General features: G+C 42.1%; 1 protein-coding gene across 4 annotated transcripts in view; it reads right to left on the bottom strand.

Moving 5' to 3' along the window:
- Positions 1–21,544, bottom strand: part of LOC135100711 (neuropeptide CCHamide-1 receptor-like) — a 186,088-nt gene that overhangs the window by 160,023 nt on the left and 4,521 nt on the right. The gene's annotated exons all lie outside the window — the stretch shown is intronic.

Raw genomic sequence — 21,544 nt, 5'->3', positions numbered from 1 at the left:
CGGGCCGGGCGAGGCGCGTCAGGCGGGCAGCATGTTTCTGAGACGTGGATGATTCAGGAGTCCCCTTTCAAACTTCTCCAGAGCCTCACGGTACCTGGTGGATAGTCTGGACAGGCTCAGGGTGTTCAGGGCTTCTTCATAGTGGTGTGTATGCAGGGCCAAGGATGACCCTGCACGCCCTTTTCTGCACACTCTCCAACTGTAGCTGTTGAGTTTGTGTGAGGGAGGAGGACCATGCTGGGGAGGCGTACATGAGTTTGGGGAGGATGAAGGTAAGATACACCCCCCTTAACTCATCTGTCGGCGTCCCCAGCGACCTGAGTCTGCGCAGCATGTACAGCCTGTAGGTAGCTGATCTTATCGTGCTGGCGACATGCTGCTTCCAGGTCAGCTGGTCGTCCACCGTGACTCCGAGGAGCTTGACACATCGGACCACCTGGAGGGCGGTGAGGGCCCACTGAGAGCTGGGAGGGCGGCACTGGTAGCAGAGGAGGTTACAGAAATGCATCACCCACAGTTTTGTTTGTGGTTGATTGGTCATCCTGCTCTCCTCCGTCCACGTCTGCAGCCGCTCCAGAATCGCGTGCAGTGGCGAGTAGTCCGGGTTCTTGGTGGAAACTGGGACGCCCACGGTGCAGTTGTCCACATACTTCCAGCGATGGGGGGTGTCAGTGAGGGCGTCATTAATGAGGAGGAGGAAGCATAGAGGACCCATCTTGGTTCCCTGGGGGACCCCACATGTCAGCTGTTGGAAAGTAGAGACAGAGCCCTGATAGCGAACGGCCTGACGCCTCCCTGTGAGGAAGTCGGCTAGCCACGCTATCAGGTTAGGAGGGAGACCCAGACTCACTGCCTTGCTGATGACAACAGTGTGATCAACAAGATCAAAAGCCTCTTTGAAGTCCACAAAAGCAACAGCTAGAGAGGTGTTTCGCTTGTCCAGGTGGCTGTGGATGAATTCAAAGAAGCTGGTCAGATAATGGGAGGTGGAGGTGGCTTTAATATTTCCAAACTGTCTGATATCCACGGTATTACAGATTTTGGTGTAGGCCCAGTCATATACAAAATCTTCACAAATAAGGCTAGGGATGGGGGTGATAGAGACTGGCCTGAGGTCATTGAGTGACTGTGGACTGGAGGTTTTGGGGATGGGGGTGACGTAAGATGTCTTCCAGTCCTCGGGGCAAGAGTGTTGGGAGAGTGAAGCGTTTATTATGGAGCATAGCGGTGTTGCTAGCTCTACAGCAAATTCCTTGTAAATTTTTATAGGGAGGTCAGTGGGAGTGATGGATCTTGGTTTGAATTTGAGTATTCTCTTAAAAACATCCACCGCCTGGACACTGGGGGGATGAGAGGGGGCCGGAAGATAGGCAGGAAGCAGAGTGGTGTGGAGGGGAGGAAAGGTTTGACAGATAGCAGCAAAGTGATCGTTCATCTCCTGAGCCGCGAGAGTAGCAGGAAGGTGTGAGGTGCAAGGAAGAGACGAAGTGTGCTTTTGTAGGCCACACAAAGCTTTGATCTTAGCGTACCACTGTCTGTTGTTGGTCAGCTTGAGGTGGTGTATCTTATCTGGGTAATAGTTTGCCTTTGCAGCCTTTATCTCCCTGATCACTCTGTTTCTTAGTTTCCTGTAAAGGACCGGGCAGGAGTGGAACGCCCAGGTCCGCTGACGCATGAGTCTTTTAATGCGGGGATGTCATCCAGGGAGCATCAGACGGGTGCGTTGTGACGCTCTTGGTTGGGAAGTAGTGGTGGAAGGCTTCTGTGGTGGTGGCGACGTAATTTTGCCATTTTAAGTGGACGTCCTCCACATCCAGCACCTCGGTCCACGGGTGTTGTGTCACCCACTGCCCAAACTCCCTCATGGCTGAGTCAGGTATGGGGCGGTGGGTCCTGGTGACAGGTGACCGGGGGGGTCGAAGTGGTGGGTGTGGGTGTCCACAGTATGGAGAGGTGGGTGCTCCGTCCCATGGGAGGCAGCGGTTTGGGGGGCGAGTACTGCTGACCCAGGTCTGTCAGTATAAGGTCGAGGATGGCTTGCTGGTGGGTGGGGAAGTCCGCGACCTGGGTGAGGTGTAGCTGGTGTAGGATATCGTTGATATCTAATCTGTTAAAGTCCCCACAGATGACCAGTTTGGCGGCAGGATACTTCACCCTCAGGGCATCAGCAGTGTCGATGATGTGAGCGGTGAGTAACTGTGCTGTGGTGGCTCGTGGGGGGGTGGTACACGACGCACACGATGATGGAGGCCGTGTGTGTGTGTGTGTGTGTGTGTGTGTGTGTGTGTGTGTGTGTGTGTGTGTGTGTGTGTGTGTGTGTGTGTGTGTGTGTGTGTGTGTGGCGGAATGGAATGCATGAAGGAGGAACTGGAGGAGGAGGAAGAGGAGCAAGAACAAGAAGAGCAGGAGGAGGAAGAGAGAGATGAGAAGGTATACAAAAGGATTACGCAAAAGAGGGAGAAAAAAAATGTAAAAAGAGAGCATATAACAATACGATCACTCTTAATCAGTGCTAACAACCTGAACAACTAAACAGGCCAATCAACAGTGAGAGTAGACGTGAAGACTTGTACTGATAGGAAATTCTGCTGGAAACTTTGTAGAAAAAAGAAAAAAAAAAAGGAAACTAGATCATATTTGAGGGAAAAAAAAAAAAGAGAAAAGATAACTGCGTAATATTGAGAAGAGGAAAAGAGGGAAAAAGAGAGGAATCACGTAATATTGAGAGAGGAAAAAGAGAAAAAATGAGAAATTGCGTAACATTAAAATGAAAAAGAAAAATTGCGTAACATCGAATAAAAAAAAGAGAAATTCCGTAATATTAAAATGACAAAAAAGAAGAAAAAAATTGCGTAACACTGAAAGAAAAAAAGGAAAAAGAGAAAAATACACGTAAGATTCGAAGGGAAAGAAAGAGAAAAATAGAAAAGTGATGTCATATATTCCTTAACCTTCTTAGATCAACAGCTGCTGGGCGCGGGAAAGATGCAGGTCGTGGATTGGTCACCAGGTCTTTGTCAACAGCGTACCCAAGACAGCTGGCAGAGATTCGAACGTGGAACAGTATTATCCTTAGGTAAACCTCTTATTCCCTCCGCCACGAGACATGCCAGGGACAACAGGAGGAGAAAGAGAAGGAAGAGGAGCAGGATTACAAAAAATTACTCAAGAAAATCAAACAGCAACAGACTTTTTGGCCCATTCAAGGCTGCTTGGAACTACAACTACTAATAACAGCTACAGAGAAATAGGAAAATATATAAACTAAGAAGTGGCGGAGGAGGAGGAGGAGGAGGAGGCACACACATCTTACTTAAACCATACGAGTATGCATCTACCTCCTCCTCCTGTGTGTGTGTGTGTGTGTGTGTGTGTGTGTGCTTAAGTGCATGTATGTGTGAGGTATGCAAGTGTGGATGGGGTGTGTTGGGGGGAGTGAGGGAGGGAGGGGGACCGGAATGCATGTAATGGCTATGTAGGTGTGCGTGCGTGCGTGTCGGCGCGGTGGCTGACAAACACGTGAGGTGCCTGCAGGGTGATGACACGGTCCTTTTCATTTACTTCACCCACACAAAGGAACACAAGGAATGAACAAACAACACCAGATCCATTGTCCCTTATGAGACTGGGCACAATCTTGAACGGCACTTACACGTGAAAAGAACTACCACAAATGTCAAGTGAAAAATAAGGAGCAATGTAGTTAAATATTATTAATTATCAAGCGTACCTTTGTATTTTCTCCGTCCTATGACTTGAACTCTTTGAAGAAGGAGGTTTTAAGACACTTGTCCTTCAATTTTCGATTATTCGTTTTTATTTATTTATTTTTCTAATGGAGCGGTATTTCAATGGATTTATTTATTTTTTTTTTTTTGTTATTTTTGCTGCCTTAAACCAATGCCCCTCTTAGATAAATACAAAAAAAAGAAAAAGAAAGAAAACACACACGTTCTATGCAGTAACTCACACCAACACCACTCCAGCCTACTCCCCTCACCCACTCTCTCACCCGCCGCGTGCATGAGGGAGTAAGAGCAATGAGTGAGAGTAATGAGGCCCGATAAGGCAGGCGCGGCAGACGGGTGCTCATCCTCCCCGTGTAATCATGTCCCATTCCTGCCGCGTATTTGCGTATTGCATTATAACAGTCTTAGCTCTTGCTGCACGTGTTCCCTCTCCGCCACGTGGCCACGGTACTGGGGAAGTGAAGCAGCGCGAGTGTTGTTTTTTGAGGGAAGGGAGACAAGGTTGAGTGACAGTCGGGATAAAGGGTCGAGTAATTTATCATCATCTTAGTTCCGTTGAATTTTGCGTTTTCTTTCAGTATTAGTTGATGTGATGCTGTGATAAATGTTAGTTTTTTTTATTTTTTTTATCAATTGAATCATAAGTACAGTTTTTGAAGTCGAATATCTTATTTTTACCTCTCACTTCCTTTGTGTTTTGCGATTTCTTTCAGTATTAAATTAATGTAACTGTATGAGAATCTGTCAGCTTCACTTTTTACTTCTATTTATTTATCTATCCATTCATTCATTCATTGGATCATTATAAGTAAAGGCGCGGTCAGATATCGTCACCTTTTCAGTTCCGTTGCGGTCTGCTTTTTCTTTCAATATTCCTTTCTGTGATTGTATACAAATATGTCAGTTTCAATTTTTACATCTATTTATTATCTATTTATTGGTTTGCCTATTTTTCTGATGTAACAGGAGCTCTGGTGTTGGACAATAACAATAATAATAATAATAATAATAATAATAATAATAATAATAATAATAATAATAATAATAAACATGAAAAAGGGCCATCTCTTTTGTTCTTTCATTCAAAACCTTTTCGTCTTATCAACTCCTCTCCTCTAACTGACTGTCTTCAGCCTCTTTCTCATCGCCGCAGTGTTGCATCTCTTGCTCTCTTCTAGCACTTTTTTCATGCTAACTACTCTTCTGATCTTGCTATCTGCATGCCTCCTCTCCTCCCGCGGCTTCACTGCACAAGATTTTTTTCTTTCTCTCATCCCTATTCTGTCCACCTCTCTAATGCAAGAGTTAACCAGTGTTCTCAGTCCTTCATGCCTTTCTCTGGTAAACTCGGGAACTCCCTGCTTATTTCTGTATTTCCTCCTTCCTATGACTTTAACTCTTTCAAGAGGGAGGTTTCAAGACACTTATCCTTCAATTCTCGATGATTCTCTTGACGTCTCTTTTGGGACTGGCGCCTAAGTGGGATTTTTTTTTTTTTTCGTTTTTTTTTGTTTCCCTTGGCCAGTGACCCTCTTACATAAAAATAAATAAATAAATAAATAAATAAATAAATAAATAAATAAATAAATAAATAATAATAATAATAATAATAATAATAATAATAATAATAATAATAATAATAATAATAATAATAATAAAATAAAATAGATCTTTAGAGAAGTTTGTCAGCAGACCAAAGGATTCAAAACTGAGAAAAAACAACGAAAGGAAACACGGCACATCTCCCAACAATTTCCTGTGAATGTACAACAGCAGCAGTACAAAGAGCATTGAGCACTGCCAACCAGGTGTGCGTGGCAGCTTAACGTCAGCGGCTTGGTCACTGGAGCTGAGATACTGAGAAAACTTTACTCTATCTGTAGCCTTTGCTGGTTCTCTTTCCATACCCAATAACTGAACCCCGAGGCAAGAACTGGTGTGCGTGTTAATCTAGTTGTGTTGTAGTTGCGTTGTACGTGATGTTGGTGGCTGAAGTTGCAGTAGCGGTGAGATTTACTAACAAATGAACTGCTGAAATGTTGTGAGAGAAGACTGATCAGATGTTCATTTGTTTTGAAGACCTGGTAAATAATGAGAGCTCAGGTATTTTTTTCTAATTTTGGATAATCCTTTTGGCTCTGCTCTTTGGGGACTGGCACCTTCAGCGAGCATTCTTTTGGCCTTTTTGTAGCCTTGGCCTGACCCCCTCTCACATACGATAAGTAAATAAGGTAAACACATACGCTCACTCATCATCTTTTTCCCAGAACACACACATACACACCTACTCAATATCTTCCCTCAACAAACACACACGCAAATATTCCTCAACATTCATTCAAAGTTCATGCTAACTACGCTACTATTATTATTCACCCTTGTTCTTGAATCAGTAAGAATCAATACAAGAATTACTCAATAAAAGAAAAACTGCAATTCAGGAAGATGAGAAGAGGTCACATCTTTAATCTTTCGTTCAGGATCGATATGCGTCTTAGTGAGGATCTCCTTTGATCCCTGGCGCTGAGATGCTGTGGCGGGGGCGCTGCTGACGGGGAGTCTGTGCTGGTGTGGGCGATCTGGGCTTCCATAGCGACGTCTTTAGAAATCCCTAGATCACCCAGCAGTGCTCTACTTTACCTCTTTCACTCAAGGTTCGCAGTATTTTGGTAACTTGTTGAAAATTTTTATCTTCCTAACGCATTAGAGTCTACAGGAAGCTTTCAATCCTCACTCAGTCCTCTGCTAGCTACTTGTAAGACCATAAGGGAAGCTGCAAGAAGTCATCAGGTCTACACATGGCAATCCTTGTATATGATATCCCTACCTATATCCACCAATCATACTTTTCAATAAATTTATCTAATCTTCTTTTAAAGCTCCCTAATGACTCGGCACTAACAATCTATTCCATTTATCTACCACTGTTTGAGAACCAATTCCTACCTATCTATCTCTCTCTTTTTTTTATTTGAACTTTATAATGCTTGAATCCATAAAAAAAATAATAAATAAATAAATAAAAAACACACATTTTAGAACATGAAAATGTAAGGGAAGCTGCAAGGAGCCTTCAGGCCTATACGTGGCAGTTCCTATACAAAACACCCCTACATATTTGCACCTATAGTCCCCATTCCTATATTTGTCTAATCTTAATATTCCAATTGCTATAGTAGAGTAAATGATTTAACTGTGCTGGATGAGTAACTACATTATTTAAAACTCCTTGATGACAAATAAAAAAAAGTTTCATTTTTAACCCCTTCACTACTATGATCGTCTTTTCTTTATATCCAGAACACTTTACGAAAGGCTTGCATGGGAACACTCGGGAACACTCAGAAATAAGACAATAAGAAGTTAGTTTTGTATGTTTTTAGATAAGATTTAAGAGACATCAGGACAAAAGTCTAAAAACCTGTAAGTGATTATGTAAAAAAAAAAAAAGAATATATATATATATATATATATATATATATATATATATATATATATATATATATATATATATATATATATATATATATATATAATGTACGAGCGAAAGGGTTAACTTGAAATCCTGTAGTGACGTGTAAGACATAATTAAATCAATGCCGCGCTACTGGAAGCGTTCAAGGAAGACCGAATACCCCATGGCAAGGCAACACATCCCCCACCACTACTACTTCTACCACCACCACCACCACCACCAGTACTCCCGTAGCTAAGGTGAGACTGGAGCCGCAGAGTTAATAAGCCGGCGATCTCGTGACGTAAAAGCAAGGAAAAAAATAAATAAATATAAAAAAAAATAAAAATATAACGAATTTCTTATCGACGACTTTTTTTATTTCATTTACTATTACTTTTTTTTTTTTAGCATGTGGCGACGGGGAAAAAAGTATGAAAAGTTGAGGGATGCAAAAAAAAAAAAAAAGGCTGCTCATTTGTCCCCTTACTAAAAAAAAAAAAAGAAGTTAATTAGAAAAGTTCCATACAAAAAGATAAAGTAAAAAAAAAAATAAGTGTTACCTCGCACGTAAAGAAAAATAAGGGGTACCTCGCACGTATATAATATAGCTTCCAGTTTTTCTCTCTCTCTCTCTCTCTCTCTCTCTCTCTCTCTCTCTCTCTCTCTCTCTCTCTCTCTCTCTCTCTCTCTCTCTCTCTCTCTCTCGTTACATCATGCCTCTAAAGTACCAGGAAGGAAGATAAATGAAATATCCGTCCTATCACAACACTGCTACAGCAACACAGGGATGGCGACCTGAATTTCCTCTTCGCCCTCACGTCACTCTGCGGAACCCCAAGTCTTGCTGCCCACACTGACACCCACATCAACACCTGACATCATACTAGAGCCCTTCACAAACGTTTCAGCGTCCTAACTCGCTAATACAATAACAGGACAAACAAGGGAAGCTGAGAGAGGCGATCTGGTATACACGTGGCAGTCCCTGTACAAAACATTGCTATTCATTTCATTATATCCTCATTCATAAATATGTCTGATCTACTAATACTACTTTCTTTTACAATTTCCTAATGACTCGAGGAAGAACATAAGGAAAAAAAATAGTAATAAAAAACTCTACAACCTTTAAGAGGATGTAGTGAAAATGATGAGACTTTTCAAGAGTGAGTCCATGATTCCTTAGACAGTTTAACAAGCCCCGTGGACCGTAAGTGGAAGAAACACCATGGAGAACCTAACAAGGCATGTGTGGGCGTCTGGGCGTGTGGGGCGTGTGAGGCGCTTCAAAACACGTACGGAGCAGAAGCCAGTTAGCGACGTGAACTCATGTAAACTTTCAATAACATTGAAATTTTCAATAACAGTACTTCTGAACTTGCAACACGCCAGGTTTCCATTGTGTTCCCCCAGAGAAATCTTACACGGTTGGTTAGCTTTGGTTACATTAGGCTGGGCGAGTCTGTCTGGCACCAACTTTCCTCCCCTTGTGGGTTGTGGGATAAATAACTTATAGATTGTAGTAGTAAGAGATTGTCCTTCGTAATGCCTGGAATGGAGGAGTAGAGCGGTGAAGTTCCGTTACCGCCCCTCTTTGCTATCCTCCTAATCTCTTCTTCCTGCATTATTTACTTATTAGATCTCCTTCTCCCTGCTCCATATTGACGTTTTTCCAGTTCACAGTTTCTTTTTTTTCTTTGTATTCTTTATTTGAGACGGACTGATAGGTGTACACACAAACAGATGGATGGATAGATAAAACAATAGATAGATGAATTAAATAGTAGATGTATGTAGGTATGGATGGATGTGATAGATAGACAGATAGATAGATGGAAAGTTAGATATGGAAAGAGAGAGAGAGAGAGAGTACCCAGGTGACGGCAGGAAGTCTCCTGCTGAGTTGGACTGGAAGCGAACTATTAAATTGCCCTGGAATCATTTTAGTTCACTAACTAGAATGCGATTGTTGTTGTTGTTTTTTGTTGTTTTCTTCTTCTTCTTCTTCTTTTTCTTCTTCTTCTTCTTATTATTATTATTATTATTATTATTATTATCATAGTAGTAGTAGTAGCAGTAGTAGTAGCAGCAGTGGTGGTGGTGGTGGTGGTGGTGGTGATAGCAGAAGTATCATTACGAGTACAACTACTATATTACTACAGCTACTGCTAGTAAAACAACAACAACAACAAAAAGACTCGAAGACCAAGAAGAAGGAGAAAGACAACAACAACAACAACAACAACAACAACAACAACAACAACAACAACAACAACAACAACAACAACAACAACAACAACAACAACAACAACAACAACAACAACAACAACAACAACAACAACAACAACAACAACAACAACAACAACTACTACTACTACTACTACTACTACTACTACTACTACTACTACTACTACTACTACTACTACTACTACTACTACTGTTACCTCCACCACCACAACTACTATACTACTACTACTACTACTACTACTACTACTACTGCTACTACTACTACTGTTACCTCCACCACCACCACTACTATACTACTACTACTACTACTACTACTAGTACCACCATTATAATTTTTCTAACGTCAGTACACAAGGGAAACATTTAACACTACACTAAACATGATACACACACACACACACACACACACATTCTCTCTCTCTCTCTCTCTCTCTCTCTCTCTCTCTCTCTCTCTCTCTCTCTCTCTCTCTCTCTCTCTCTCTCTCTCTCTCTTAAGGTCATCAGTCCATGCAACACTCAGATCTTCAAATTCGAGACTTACGAACTTCAAAGGTGAATTTTTTTATTTTTTTTTTTTTTTTGGCAATTCGCTCAATTGGGATCTTCATAGAAAACGAGACGAGCCGGGTAAACTGCCCTAATTTGCCTTAAGTCCGAGTAAGCAGGTCTGAAGGTGAATGCGAACGAAAATACTGGAGGAAAGAAGGAAGTAGTGCAGGTTGTAAGAAATGTAAGTGAGGTGATGGAAAACTAACATGAAGAGGAGAAAGACAATATGGATGATGATGATGATGATGATGATGATGATGGTAAAAAACATGCACTCATTATAATTTATCAGCTGACTCGCCTCCATCTCTTAATTGCTCCATCAGTGAGGCACACACACACACACACACACACACACACACACACACACACACACACACACACACACACACACACCAGTTGCAACTCGTGTGTGTGTGTGTGTGTGTGTGTGTGTGTGTGTGTGTGTGTGTGTGTGTGTGTGTGTGTGTGTGTGTGTGTGTGTGTGTGTGTGTGTGTGTGTGTGTGTGTGTGTGTGTGTGTGTGTGTGTGTGTGTGTGTGTGTGCTCGTAAACCGCTATAATACTGCTAATTACTGTGGAATTTGCCAAGGTTTTTATACGCTTTTTTTTTTTTTTTCCTTTTGATATAGAAAAGTCCTTGTTTGTTAGTGATGGTGGTGGTGACGATGGTGGTAGTGGTTGTGGTGGTGACGATGGTGATACTGGTGGTAGTGGTAGTCCTGGTGGAAATAGTGGTGGCGGTAGTAGTGGTGGTGACAGAAGGTTCTTTTCAACACCACAGTACGTATGCAGAAGGAAGAGAAAAAAAAAAAGATGATGATGATGAGAAGGAGGAGGAGGAGGAGGAGGAGGAGGAGGAGGAGGAGGAGGAGGAGGAGGAGGAGGAGGAGGAATAGGGAAAGTGTGACATACAGTAAATGCTTGCACTTCTATGTATCTATCATTTTATTTACCTACCTATCTATCTACAATTAGTCAATCAATCTACTTATGTTTACCTTTCAATCAATCTATCTATCTGTCCTAGCACCTCTCAGAATATCTACCTATCTCCATCTATCGTCCACGCAGCCCCACACGCCTCACTCACGCACCACCCATCCGTCATGCTAACAAGGGTACAACTCACACTAAGCCCGTGAGGGAAGGCGTCTCCCCTCCGTCATCAGCAGCAGAGTGTGGCATTACTAGCTACTGAGGGAGGACGCAGCTTCCCCTTCACATTTATCAGCCCCTTCACTGTTGCACTAACCTTCCCATAAACACCGGCAGCTTTACAGACACTTATTTTGTGTTACTCTCTCTTGAATTGTACTGGAAGTAGTAGCTGGTGGTGATGGTGGTGGTAGTAGAAGGTATGCTTTTTTTTTTTTATTCATTCATTCATCTTTTTTTTCATTTAGTCTATTTTTTTACCATCTCACTATTTACCCTCCTTCTCCAGAATACTTGTACACAAATCTTCCCTGAACATCACCACAAGACTTCCTCACTAATGCCAGTACTCTCTAAGACTCCACAGCACAAGAGACCCTTCCCATGCTCCCTCCATACTAACCTCTTACAACCCACGCATCTATGAGCATTCCGGGCCATTGAACACTGCTACCACACAGAAGACACGGACATTATACGCTACAGTGGCACAAAGGGGAGTCACCGCGGCTCTAAGTGGCTCTAGGCTCTTCAATAGAACCAGCAAGTTAAGGTAATGTGATTCAGGAGCCGCTACTCTACGTGTTATGGGACTCCGAGGCTGGGGAAACTTTTTTATGTGTAGAGTAGACTGTTTCCCGAGTAGTGGTGCGGTGTGGTTGTGATGGTGGTGGTGGTGGCGGTGGTGTGTTGTGTGGTGGTGGGGCTGTTTTCTAGTTTTGAGGTGCGGTGTGGTTTTGCCGTGTTGGTTGTGTGGTTGAGGTGTCAGAAGGAAGAGAGCGGTGGGGAATACTAAAAGGAACTGTGGTATGGTGTGGTAGGGAGTGTGTTCTGGTATTCTTGTAGCGATGTGGCTGTAATGAGCTGTTGTACGTAGTGATGTGGGGAGAAAAATAAGGACAGTGCTGAACGAGGAAAGAAATAGTGGTAGGTTGTGGTAGGGTCTGCGTTGCAATGGTGGTGATTGTGGTGTGGTGATGGGAGACTAATGGTGTGGAATGGGAGAAAAAAAAAAGCAGTATCACATTATCAGAAGTTGAGTAATCTGCTACACATTCATCTATATTTATCTCACAGGACTTTATCAACAACCGTCAGATAAGTCTTTTTTTTTCTTAAGTTTTCATTGTCCTTAGCCACAGCCCTTCTGACATGGAAATTAATAAAATGAAGAGAAAGGAGAGAGAAGATGTAGTGTGGCGGGGAGTGTGGTATCGCATTCTAAAGCCCTCAGGAAGACAAGGAGACAATAAAGTGGCGGTACAAAGTAAGCGCCAGGTACTCCTACAGATATGCCAAGGCCTCTGCTCCTCTTTCAGAAATAAATTACCTTCATGTATCAGTTTCCCTCACGAACATTCCATCCACGAGATTTCCCTTTAAAGTAATTCCCCGCTCCCAGAATCAGGTTAGGGTTAGGTTGGGTTAGGTTAGGGTTAGGTTAAGTTAGGTTAAGTTAGGTTAGGTTAGGTTAAGTTAGGTTAGGTTAGGTTAGGGTTAGGTTAGGTTAGGTTACGTTTAGTTAAGTTAGTTTAGGTTAAGTTAGTAAAGTTAGGTTAGGATAAGTTGTTAGGTTATTAAGTTAGGTTAGTTTAGGTTAAATTAAGCTTAGGTTAAGTAAGGTTAGGTAAGGTCAAATTTTCAGTTTAGCTCATATTAGGTTAAGTTAGGTTAGGTTAGGTTAGGTTAGGTTAAGTTAGGTTAGGTTAGGTCAGGTCAGGTTAGGATAAGGAATCTCCTCAAGAATACAATACAAACTATCTTGAGTAGAATTTTCATCAAGGAACACTATTACGTGGTTTACTTTGGCGACATTTTACAAAGACGCTTAGCTTAAGGTGGTGTGTGCATGGAGGTGAGGGCGGGGTGGCCTCCCCAGGTGTCCCAAGGTAGGCATTTATCTATCGACCTGAATGCACCGGAACGAGTGTGCTATTTGCGGGGCCTTTTCTGATGCCAAGGCCGCGACCTGCAGGGATTACACAGGAGAGGGAAAGAATTACAGCTTTTTCTTTTCTCACTTACTTTCATTTTTTCTTTTTTACGTGTCAGGCAAACTTGGCTAAGGGGAACTGGAAGAGAGAGAGAGAGAGAGAGAGAGAGAGAGAGAGAGAGAGAGAGAGAGAGAGAGAGAGAGAGAGAGAGAGAGAGAGAGAGAGAGAGAGAGAGAGAGAGAGAGAGAGAGAGAGAGAGAGAGAGAGAGAAATAGTTGACTCAATATGCCACACTCAAATGCTTATAGGTAAATGAATAAATAAATAAATGAATAAATAAAATAAAATAAAATAATGACAATTAAAAAATAGCCAATTTAGTTCCACAGGTGCCTTACTCCTCCTCTCTTCAGACATTTTAAGGCGTAGGAAGGAGGAGAAGAAACACACAGACAGGCAGAGAGCTCCAGCGTTTACCAGGGAGACGAAATGAATCAGAGAGCGCGAAAATATGTTAACTTCTGCAGTGGTGAGGAGGACAGAACAAAGGAGAATATGCCGCGAAGGGCTTGCAAACAGCGTAATTATGTCCCGGAAACAAAACCATGTACGCAAAGATCTCAGTATAGCATAAATTAAACCAAACCGTGCCAATTAACCAGTGAAAATGAAAGAAGATAAGTCTATTATGCAAGGAATCTTAACGAAAAAAATAAGTTGTTGGGCAATTATTTCCTGGTATTATGGCATTTAGTGAACCGGAAACGCAGGGAAGTGTGAGTCAAATATACGAGTAATGATCTGATGTAAAGAGCTCACTGAAAATACTCTCATGGAACTTCAGGGAACCAGGAGGAGTAAGTGTGCTTGTAATTATATAAGAACGGCTGCGATGAAAGACTGTCACACGCATTACTCTAAGGATAGGTATAATGAGCTTCAACACACCTTCACCTACGCACACCTGAGAGGGTAGCGCAGGTGTGTATCCTCCATTCTCATAATTTAATCGTCATTCTACTCCTCCCCTCCAGCAATTCATTTTCTGCTGAGTCATCGTTATTCATCACTTTTCATTATTTTCCACCACCACCACCACCACCACGACTAGCATCACCACCAGCCTTGTCCTTCCCTCTCATCACCATTACGACCTGCTTAGTATCCTCCATTATTCTCACATCACCACCATCACCGTCATTATCACCACCGTCACTGTCAACATTACTACTAATACCATCACCACCACTACTATCATCACCACTACTCCCATCACCACCACTACCACCATATCACAAGTTCTGTTTATTGGTTTTCTCCTAACTAGGTTCAAAATTTTAGTTCCATTTGGCAGTAGTTTAAAATTTAGTCGTAGGAAGAAAATCCTATAAGAATTAAATGCGACGATACACGTAAAAAAAAAAAAAAAAATAGGAAGGGGAAAAAAGGAGGAAAAATGAAAGAGACAGTATTCAGCTTGACGTAAGTAATTTAGTACACAATTAGTTTCATCAGTTGAGTAAAACTACGTACCATTTTACTCTCTCTCTCTCTCTCTCTCTCTCTCTCTCTCTCTCTCTCTCTCTCTCTCTCTCTCTCTCTCTCTCTCTCTCTCTCTATTATTCTCATATTTTCAAGAGGGATCTTCATACACAGCCTCCCTGAATTAATGTGAACGTTTCTTAAGCGAGCAATAATGACCTCTTTCTCTGCCAGCAGTTTTGGGTCACTCCTGCCAGACAACACCAGGAGGAGGAGGAGGAGGAGGAGGAGATACAAGGGCAAGGGAGGAGGGAGTCAGGTCACATCCTACCAAGTCCTACGTTTCAATATTTTATGCTTGAAACTTTTGCGTGTGCCTGAAACGAGTGGTAATATATTCCCTGTCCAACGCACACGGCACCGCTTCCAGGACTCTTCCAGAACCCGCCTGTGACCGGAGAGACTGTGCTGCATGACGTGTATGACTGAAAAGACTGTGTATGCATGTGGCTGGAATCATCGTGCTGTGTTGACGTGTATGGCCGGAAACACACACACACAACACACACACACACACACACACACACACACAGTATTGTATACCTTACATGACCAGGGAACACTGTCTTTGGCTGGAAACACTGTATTCCATCCATTTTCTCTAATGTTCTTATGTTCCAACCATGAGCTGGAAACAATGCTTAGATGGAGAGGTGAAGGAAAGAAAAATAACAATATATACTATCTTTCTTTCCTTTTACCTCCTCCTTCTCCTCCTCCTGCTCCTCCTCCTTCTCCTCCTCCTCCCCATACAGCACAGTTATCCCTCAAAAGCTCTGTAAGAACTTGATACTGTTTGCTAACGTACTTATGTAATCCAATATAATCCTGTGTAATCTCCTCCTCCTCCTCCTTATCCTTCCCCTCTTCCTCCCACCGTATAATCAGGAACTGTGCTATTGTTTATGTATAAGTATGAGAAAACTATTGCAACTTCATGTATTTCAAAGATCAAGATTTAATGTGACGCTTTGGTGTCGATGGAAATATAGATAAAGTCCTTTTGGTCGCTGGGAGATGATGGGTGACTGATGAGTGGGTGTTGTGTAATATTAGGTGGTATTCATCATCACCATCACCAGTACCACACCTTTTCTTCACCAAGCCTTACCACCCCAAGGAGGCCTAGCAGCTGTAACAATAAGCAAACAGTTCCCCAGCTAATTTTCGACCTGGGTTCACTGTGTCTTTTGGAATATGACACTGTAGGAAGGCTCATTATGTATTTGTTTATTATTTCACCGGTTTTTTGTTGTCCTCGATCAGTCTTTCTTACATAAAAAAAAATAATAATAATAATAGATAAATAGAAATAAAGCTTGTCCACGCTGTCCTGGAAATTCGTTCTAATAAAAGTGTGTTCAGACGTTTATGTTCCCAGCATGACTGACACACACCCATCAACAGAACACAAGGAAGGTTTCAAGACAGTTCCATGTAGTAATGTTGCATATTTTTTTCTGTCTGTCTTTTTTAGGGACTGGCACCTTCATTGGGCTTTTTATGTCACGTCACGTTTTTTGTTGCCCCTGACCTGTATCCTACTCCGTACATTGAAAAAAATAAATAAATAAAAAGTTCAAGTAATGTGTGAAATCCACCATGAAGTCCAGTGTTGTTAAGCGGAAAAACATCACACACACACACACACACACACACACACACACACACACACACACACACACACCTGTAAAAGTCGCCTCACATATGATAAGATGATTTTGTTCAGTGGAGTGTAGGGATACATATATATTAGTCTTTGGAGTATGTTACTTCATTAAACTTTAGTTCCATAACAAAACTCTCTTTGTTTTACTTCAGGCGAAAAGTTGGGATTCATGGGTAGGATGGCTCTCCTGATACTGGGACCTTATTACCCACCTTCTCCCTTCCCCTACCAATATGGCCGCAAGTCCCCCTCTTCAGTATGACCACCAAGGGCCGTGCACGCTTCAGTACTGTTTGAGCATCGCTGGGTGGTTGGTGTGTCTATTAAACATCGTTGCCATCACTCCATCACCATCACCACAATCACTGCCTCAATACAGACATCAAAAACACAATCAACATCACCTCACCAACATTGTTTCTGCCAGACTATCACCAACATCACTGCCTCGCCATGACCAACAACACTACTGCCTCACAAATACTGTTACTTCCGGCTCACCACCACCATGTCCCCTCGTCATCACCATCATCATCATCATCTAACCACCATGTTACTACCATCATCACCATCCTCGCTTCACCACCACTTCCACCACCGCCACCACTTCGTTCAATACCCAAGCACATTCTCTCACATTCACGCCTTCATAAAAAAAAAATAATAATAATAATAAATAAGAAAATAAAAAATAAATCAAACCAAACAACTACAATTAACTCCTAAGCACGAATAAATTAACGTCAGCACAGTATTTACTCGCACGGAAATTAAGCAAAATAAGAGACCGCTCCCACTTATAGTGTATTATACTTAGACAGCCAATTACACCTAGCAGGTCCGGTAAACTCAGGTAAGCCCCTCTCACCTGTATTGATGAGACTGACCTTGCGCGAAGCTGATAATCCTCACTCCCCTCACCCCTCTCTCTCTTACGGTCTCTCCCTCGCTCTCCCCTCCTTTCCCTCTTGGTCTCCGCTACAAACTCCCTCCCAGCCTCTCCCAGTGACTGCCTCCCTTTCATTCACTGTCCCATCCTCTCTCTGTGATTCTCTCTTTTTTTTCCCTCTCCCATACACTCCTTCCATTTCTCTCCCATTAAATTCCTTCCTCTTCCCATCCTAGTGGATCTAGCGCATTCACATTTCTGCTTGTCTATCTGTCTACTTATGTGTTTGTGTGTCTGTCTGTCTGTATACATGGGTCGTAACGTAATTTATACTCTATATGTTTAATTTAGTCTTTTTTTTATTTTTAAAGCTAATAGAATCTAATACATTCTAGTCTGTCTTTATGTCTGGTAATCTAGCTGTTCGTCTACCCCCCCCCCCCTCTCTCTCCTCTCTCTCTCTCTCTCTCTCTCTCTCTCTCTCTCTCTCTCTCTTGCCGTCCTAATGAGTGTTTACATCCTAGACGTGCCTTTCGCTAACAAGTTCAAAGTCCACAAATAAAGATTTAATGCACATGTTGCTTTTTTTCGCAATCTCTCTCTCTCTCTCTCTTTCTTTCTATCTCTCTCTCTCTCTCTCTCTCTCTCTCTCTCTCTCTCTCTCTCTCTCTCTCTCTCTCTCTCTCTCTCTCTCTCTCTCTCTCTGCCTGTGTTGTTGTCTGGAAAAGGAACAGAAAAAAAAAAAAAGAGAAACAAGATAGAACAAGAACAGAATACAGAACAGAAATGAAAGTTAAAGTAGGAACAAGATAATGAGAAAGACACAAAGTTGAGCAGGAAACAGAACAAAGCCGAAATCAAAGTAGAAACAAAGCAAGGAAAAAAAAAAAAAGACAAAATAACACATCGAAAAGAGAGAGAGAGAGAGAGAGAGAGAGAGAGAGAGAGAGAGAGAGAGAGAGAGAGAGAGAGAGAGAGAAAGAGAGAGAGACGGAATTAGCTAATGATGAGGTAAACAGAGCTGTGTGTGTGTGTGTGTGTGTGTGTGTGTGTGTGTGTGTGTGTGTGTGTGTGTGTGTGTGTGTGTGTGTGTGTGTGTGTGTGTGTGTGTGTGTGGCTATGTGAACAGCTGGCCTGTAGAGGTGTTTATACAGGTGTCTTTAAAGGTACAGGTGTTGTTTGTGCAGGTGTTATGTACAGGTGTTGTGTTCGTCCCTTCCACACCTGCACGTTCTCCAAAGGCCACAGGTGTGTTGCCTTCATTACCTGCTAATTGACCTATCTTATTGAATTCAAAGCATATCTATTTTTTTCTTTTTTTTTTTTTTTTTTTCTATCCAGTTTCCTAATAATTTTTGTGTGTTTCTTTTCGCTCACTGATTGAATTATTGACTTATTCCTTCACTCTCATGCATTTATCTCCAATTTCATTTGTCTATTCAGTACATCCATCAACTTTTATTTGGTCTTTGTCTCTTCCTTATACGAGGCGGCTTCATCGCTAGCATGCTCCTCACCACGTGCTTATCGACAACAACAACAACAACAACAAGCGAATATTAACAACAACAACAAGAGCAAGATCTGCTACAGCAACAGCTACAGCAAGAAAAACAAGAACCTTAAAAGGAACACGAACAATAATAGCAACAGCAACAATAACACCACCACCACCACCAACAACAACAACAACAACAACAACAACAACAACAATAACAACAACAGCAGCAGCAGAAACACGGGCAACAGTAAGAATCAACAGTTAAAAGCAACAAAGCAGTGAGAGGCGTTGCAAAGACTGATCCCACGAACACACACACGAACACTAAGGACTGGACAGCTCACGGCCACACCACCTCAGTCTCGCCTCTTCTTCCTTGTCCCCCCTAAATTAACACAAGTGCGCTTTTCCTCTAATAGGCTTGTTAATATTTTTTTTTCTTTTATTTGTTTCAATTCGCGCAAATTGATAGTACAGTTCGTTATTCTGTTATCGTTGTTATTTTTTTCCGGCTTCGTTCTTCTAATTAAAAAAAATTGCAATCTTTTTTTTTTTTATTTATGCCATCAGTCTTTTCGCTATTTTTTATTGTTACTTTTACTTTATCTTATTTACTCAGTCATTGGTGCCGCTGGTCAGTCTCCTTGACACACGTAATAATAATACACACAATAATAGATACACAATAATAATAATAATACACACAGCAATAACGATAAAAGCACAATGAGTCAGATGCATACACACAGTTACAGATCAGTCACGAATCCTCACTACTACCACCACCAGCATCACCACCACCACCAGCATCATTGTATTAACACCAACTACATTACCACCACCCTCACCACCAACTATACTGGCATCACCACCACCAGCACCACCACAAAAGACTAAAAATAAATAAATAAATAAATAAATAAATAAATAAAAACACTCATATAATCAATCAGAACATACGAAAGAGACAAGACAAGACTAAGCCACACACATTCCTCCCAGCACTTCCAACCCAACGCCCCAACACCTATGATTACCGCGGCATTGAGAGCCCGTCACACCTGTCACAAGGGGCGAAATGCAATCTGCGCTTATCCAGGCCTCGGCGGCGTCCCCTTAAGCCAGGCTAGAGAGGAGCGAGAGACATCTAGTGACAGAGAAATGAGTTAATGAGGAATTAGGTCTCTAACGTGGGGAAGTGACGCCTGTCTAGCCACGGCCTTACTCTGGTGGTGGTGGTGGTGGTGAAGGAGGAGGAGGAGGAGGGGGAGGAGGAGGAGGAGGAGGAGGAGGAGGAGGAGGAGGAGGAGGAGGAGGAGGAGGAGGAGGAGGAGGAGGAGGAGGAGGAGGAGGAGATAACGTAAGACCTTCAACCTACCAGAGAGAGAGAGAGAGAGAGAGAGAGAGAGAGAGAGAGAGAGAGAGAGAGAGAGCAACAAACCACTCATTTAAATCATCCACTCACTTCTTACAATTACCTGAGCACCGCGACTCCAACAGGTAATCACGTAATTACTTTGAATATGTATACAAATTCTCAATCTTTCTGAATATCCTTGGAATTAACCTCTCTCTCTCTCTCTCTCTCTCTCTCTCTCTCTCTCTCTCTCTCTCTCTCTCTCTCTCTCTCTCTCTCTCTCTCTCTCTCTCTCTCGTCGAAGGACAGTTCCAGTCGAAGTTCTATTCCCAGCATTCCTCAGTTGTATCACTTCTGACGCAGCAATACACACACACACACACACACACACGCCGCCTACCTGCTTCCTTCTGTAATTCACCATCTCAGTGAACGTTTATCACTAACACTCGCTGGGATGATTCAGTAAGATGGATTATGTAATGGACATGTAACACTGCTTATTGGGGGTGATGTGTAATACGTGTTGTTGAATGTATTGATGCATGTGTGTAGCAAAATAAACCCCCAGTTGTTTCAGTGAGTGTGGAAGTAGTTTGAAATATGATTGGTTGAATGACTGATTGACTGACTGACCGGTTGACTGATTGACTGACTGTCTGACTGGTTGACTGACTGACTGACTGACTGACTGACTGGTTGACTGACTGACTGACTGACTGGTTGACTGACTGACTGGTTGACTGACTGACTGACTGACTGACTGACTAACTGACTTCAAAACATATCACGGTAATCATGACTTTTTTTTTTCATTTATTTACCTGTGTATTTATTTATTTGACTTATTTATCTTTTCTTTTATTTGATATTGTTTTATTTCATTCATTTGATCTACAATTCAACTTGTATTTAACTTCATTTATTTGCACATTTCTTTGATTTACCTATTCATTTATTTATTTATTTTATTTATTTATTTTTTTTTTGTTATCATCATTCATTCTTTTCACGTTCTTATTTCAAGTCTTGTGTAAAAAAAAAAAAAGCACACATATACGAGAACTGGTGTGGTAGAAGCTTCCCGCACCTGCCACGAAACATGGATCGCAAGGGTCGCCTCTCCTGGGCTTCCCTCCAGTACCCATCCAGCGCCCAATGATCCGCCAGCCGCAGCGTGAAAGGAGAGACTAATGCGCACTTTGTCCCCGCCCAGCCCAGGATTGGAACCAATGACCACTCAGTTTTATGTATGCGATAGAAATTCCAGGAGAGAGAGAGAGAGAGAGAGAGAGAGAGAGAGAGAGAGAGAGAGAGAGAGAGAGCCACACAGCAAGATATATAAAGACGAATGAATGAAAGATGAATAAAGACGCAATCTATAAGAATGATACGAAAGGGACAAGGTGTATTGCTTATGAAAAGGATAAGATGTATCAGATTATGAATTAAAAAAATGTATAAGCATTTGAATAGACACAACATGTATCAGT

This window comes from Scylla paramamosain, chromosome 5 (assembly GCF_035594125.1).
Source record: "Scylla paramamosain isolate STU-SP2022 chromosome 5, ASM3559412v1, whole genome shotgun sequence".
Lineage (NCBI taxonomy): Eukaryota > Metazoa > Arthropoda > Malacostraca > Decapoda > Portunidae > Scylla > Scylla paramamosain.
Note: the sequence above shows the minus strand (reverse complement) of the source record. Positions and strands in the feature narration are given on the sequence as shown.